The following is a 4,955-nucleotide window of genomic DNA, read 5'->3' on the forward strand; positions in this document are numbered from 1 at the left end:
AGCTGTGCAGGACCACTGACGTGAAGTCCCTCTGGGTTACCCTGGCACTAGGCAGACTCCTTCTGCTGTGAGTACACACGCCGCCGTCTCTGAGGTATAGCCCACTGTTGCCCCCAAGTTTACATCTTCTCACACAAAAGTAGGGATTTTGAGGCAGGAGAAATGTGTTAGAAGTCATTCAGTACAAACCCCCCTTGGCAGAGAAGGAAACTCAGGATGGTAAGCTGAAGGGACACCAATAGGTGGCAGTTGCAAAAGCATCCCAGCCTTCGGCAGGTCCACTGAGCCTCCTAGTGACCAAATTTGCCACCCATGCGCCTGGGGAACACACCTATGGCTCATTGCACAAACTCTGGCCACAAAGAACTAAGAAAAGAAAATTCTAGTTCAGTGCAAGAGGGTTTGACATCCGACATTTATGACATCTGACATAGTGTCCAGATCCTTCTTAATAAGTGCAGAGCCTTGAGCTATAAAAATATTGAACTGTACTGTGTCGTTCCACAAGGACTCTGGGATATAGCATCTTGGGGGTCCATCAACTTTACACCATGGTTAGGTAACATGTCCACTGTACGTCTGTTCTCTGTCTGGGCAAACGAGCCCTCTCATACAGTGACGATGGTGGTGATGAGGGGGAAGATCATAATGAAGGCAATGATGGTGGTACTGGGGATGGTGGTAGAGATTTGGTGATGAGGAGGGTGAAGATGGTGGCAATGTGGATAAAGATGATGATGACAGTGGTGATGAGGAAGATGAGCAGGAGGAAGAAGATGATGATGTGGGCAGTGGGGTGGTAACTGGTGGTGATGTGGGTGGAGATGATATGATGATGATGACAATCATGGTGATGATGATGGTGATGGTGATAGTGGTGGTGGTGATGGTGGCAATAGTGGTGATGATGGTGGTGGTGATGATGGTGATGGTGGTGGTGGTGATGGTGGTGGTGGTGGTGATGATGGTGATGGTGGTGATTGTGATGGTGGTGGTGATGATGGCGATGGTGATGGTGGTGGTAGTGATGGTGGTAATGGTGGTGTGGTGATGTGGGTGGAGATGATATGATGATAATGACAATCATGGTGATGATGATGGTGATGGTGATGGTGGTGGTGGTGATGGTGGCAATAGTGGTGATGATGATGGTGGTGATGATGGTGATGGTGGTGGTGGTGGTGGTGATGATGGTGATGATGGTGATTGTGATGGTGGTGGTGATGATGGTGATGGTGATGATGGCGATGGTGATGGTGGTGGTAGTGATGGTGGTAATGGTGGTGATGATGATGGTGGTGATGGTGGTGGTGGTGGTGGTGATGATGGTGGTGATGGTGATGATGGCGATGGTGGTGGTGGTGATGGTGATGATGGCGATGGTGGTGGTGATGATGATGGTGGTGGTGATGATGGTGATGGTGATGGTGGTGGTGATGATGGTGATGGTGGTGGTGGTGGTGGTGATAAGCAATGTTGATGACTGAAGGTGCAGCAGCATAAAGGTGAATATGATGTGACAGTAGAGGAGGAGGCGCCATGTCTGAGCATCTTCTTTGTCCTAAGCCGCACACATCTTTGCTTTTATCCTCTTGAACATTTTATTCGGTAGATGTTACAAGTCCCACTTTATAGATGAAAAATTAGGAAACTCAAACTCGTGCGAAGACACATGAAAAAGAGACAAGATAAGGATTTCAGCCCAGGGCTATTGGATCCCAAACTCATGGTTGAAACTTGATCTTCACCATGAATTCGTGTATTTTGTAGTAACTGAATTACGCCCTTAGTGTCCACCAAACTATCTGGCAGCTTAAAGACACACTTGTGCAGCGCCTTTACGTTGCTAATTTGTGGAGATGTTGTGGAAAATAAAGCACGCCGTTCTCTGCTAAGTAAATTTCACACCAAATAATGGCTCATCTATAAATACTCTGCTGTAAAAGCATGTGTTGGGCAGCTCCCTCCATGTGTAAAGACATGTTTAATTAGGAAGCTTGGAAGACTCAGTACCTTGAGTTTCAGTGAGGAATTGCTGGAGGGAGGAAAGAAAGTCACTAAGGACCATTATTTTGTTGGCTGTAGTTAACCGTGTCCGTTCGTTTGCTCTTCGCACTGTGATTTTCCACCAGGTGTTGGGAAACATCTCACCACCTTCCACAGCTTTAGGCTGGCGGCTCACGCCATGCCAGCTTTCCTCTGGGACGCCACATTCTCCCACTCTGTCACCTTCAAAGGCACCTCTAGGGCTGCCCTGTGTGGGGCAGGATTCTGGGAGGGAGCTGGACCTGTGGGTGGCTTGGATGGCTTGAGATGAATAGTAGCTCTGGAGTTTTACAAAGAACTTATTTGGAATTAGCCAGCAGGAAAACCTGGGGGAAAAGAGACTTGATAAGAAACCATAATTTGGTATCAAACAAGGACAGGTCACATGTAATCCAACCGTGATGTTTAAACAAGGCATCCTTTAGCGCAGGCCTTTCTGTCTACAGCCTCCTTCCTACCAATGAAGCAGCTCTACAGACGAGCCACTAAATCATGTCATAACACCGGGCCACACGCACAGTGAGAGCAGGCTTGACTCTCTTACAGTCACAACATGCCATTCGATTCTCTGTGTGCTGGTGGCTGCCCCGGGCTGCGCTGAGGCTGATGTTTAGGTTGGGACTCTCTGCACCCCACCCTCCTCCGTCACCCACTTCCCTGGCCTTGTCCCTGGCCTTGGCTGCGGGGCCGGGTGAATGGCAGAGTGGACTCTCGCTCTGGTTTGTGGAGGTGGTGATTTTCTCCCTTTCTCTCACCATCATCTCTCACCGTGATGTTAAAACCCATCTCCATGATGACTCAATCAAGGCGGCAGATCCGGGTCCAGCTCTCGCCAGAGCCAGGCTCATGTGTCACAATCATTCTGGGCTCTGGCAGGGGATGGACAGGTGCCACTGAGTCCCTCACATGCCCCATCTCACCCAGCACTCTCCCTGTCCCTGGAAGAAGGGATGTTTTCATCTCCATTTTCACAGAGGGCAAACTGAGGCAAAGAGAAAGCCATTTACCCAAGATCACAGATAGAACAGTGTAGAAATAGAATTTGAACTCAGTCGGAGCCTAGAGCTGAGTCCAACCCACTGAGCTATGGGATAGTCCACTGTTCAATTATCAAATTTAGTGTGTCTGACTGAACTCCTGACCCCTCACCATGAATCTCCGCTTCCCAGGGGTGTCACCAATGTTGGTGGTAGGTCTGTCTTCCCAGTCGCCTGGAGTCCTGCGTTCCCCTCTCTACCCACACCCTGTATCCAATCCATCTTCAGAGCTTGTCAGCTGTGCCTTCAAAACAGACCTTGGTCACCTCTGCATCCAGGTCACTGTGTCTCTCACTTGTATCACTCTAGGGCTTCCACACCCTCCTGCTTCAGCCCAGATGCCTCTCGAAGGTGACAACAGCAAGACCAGATGTTCCTCACTTTCTGCTGACCCCTTTCCAAGGTCCCTTATCACCAGAGAAGCCAGGATCCTAGGAGCTCTTCCTTGGCCCCGTGTCATGTGGTCCCCTCAATGTCCCTCATCTCCCTGTGTACTGTCTTTGCTGTCCTACCCACTCCACGCCGGCCATCTTGCCAGTCCTTGATGGTAACAGCTGAGCTCCCCTGGCTCCAAGCCTCAGCCCTCCCAGGTTTTCTTAAGCTCCTCCTACTGGGATTCTTTTCCAGCACTAGGTGGCTGTCTCCTCTCTGTCCAGGTCTGGGCCCCACCATCACCTTACATAAGGAGCTGTCACTGATAGCTAAACTCATATCTGTAGGACAAGACCACCTGTCCCTGGTGCCACAGGAACATACACTAGACAGGATGGAGAGCGGGTACCATGGGCACAAATTTTACGTAGGCTGGAAAGAGTTCAGACTTTCAAACAATACCATTCTTGGAAGAATCATTATATAAACCATGACTCCATACCTAGGAATGTGTTAAGTCCCTGGGGACATCAAAACCCAAGAGACCTGCTTGCTACAAGCATCCCAGAAGCCCATGCGGCCCTCTAAGATGGTGTCTGCTCAGACCAGTTTGCTGTCCTTGCTCAACTGGATGACGCAGTGACCTCCTGCCTACCTTCCCTCTCCTGATTTTGTTGTGGTCCAGAAGTTTCATGGTTCATAGAGAAGTCTGAGAACAAAACCTTGAGTCAGGACCAGCACATGAAAGAAGGAAAACAGCCGGGCAGGTGGGGACGCCTTTAACCCCAGCACTCGGGAGGCAGAGGCAGGCAGATCTCTGTGAGTTCGAGGCCTGTCTGGTCTACACAGTGAGTTCCAGGACAGCTGGGCTACAGGGAGACCCTGTCTCAAAAAGACAAAAGAAGAAGAAGAAAGAAGCAAAACAGAATGCTGGGCATGGAGGTGCACATGTGTAGTTCCAGGGCTTGGGAGGTGGAGGCAGGGGGTCATGAATTTGAGGCCAGCCTGAGCTATATAGCAAGGCTCTTGTCTCAAAAAAAAAGGGGGGGGAGAGGGCCCTAGAGAGGTAGAGATGCTAGAACTCACTGGCAGCCAGAACTAGCTGAATCAATGAGTTTAAGTTCAATGAAGGAACCTGCCTGAAAAAGTAAGGCGGGCCGAGGAAACTGAGGCTGGACAGAGCCTAATACAACTATTCTGCTAACTAGCAAACTGATTTCTAATGACTTGCTGTCACACGCTTCACTGGCAGCCAGAACTAGCTGAATCAATGAGTTTAAGTTCAATGAAAGAACCTGCCTGAAAAAGTAAGGCGGGCCGAGGAAACTGAGGCTGGACAGAGCCTAATACAACTATTCTGCTAACTAGCAAACTGATTTCTAATGACTTGCTGTCACACGCATAGATGAATGCCTCTCTCAGCTCTCAGCAGAGAAGCAGACGGTGATTAACACAGAGAAGCACAGCACATGCAGAGGATGCAGAGTGCTTATCCCTGAA

This window comes from Nannospalax galili, unplaced genomic scaffold (genome assembly GCF_000622305.1).
Source record: "Nannospalax galili isolate Female #2095 unplaced genomic scaffold, S.galili_v1.0 scaffold160, whole genome shotgun sequence".
Classification (NCBI taxonomy): Eukaryota; Metazoa; Chordata; class Mammalia; order Rodentia; family Spalacidae; genus Nannospalax; species Nannospalax galili.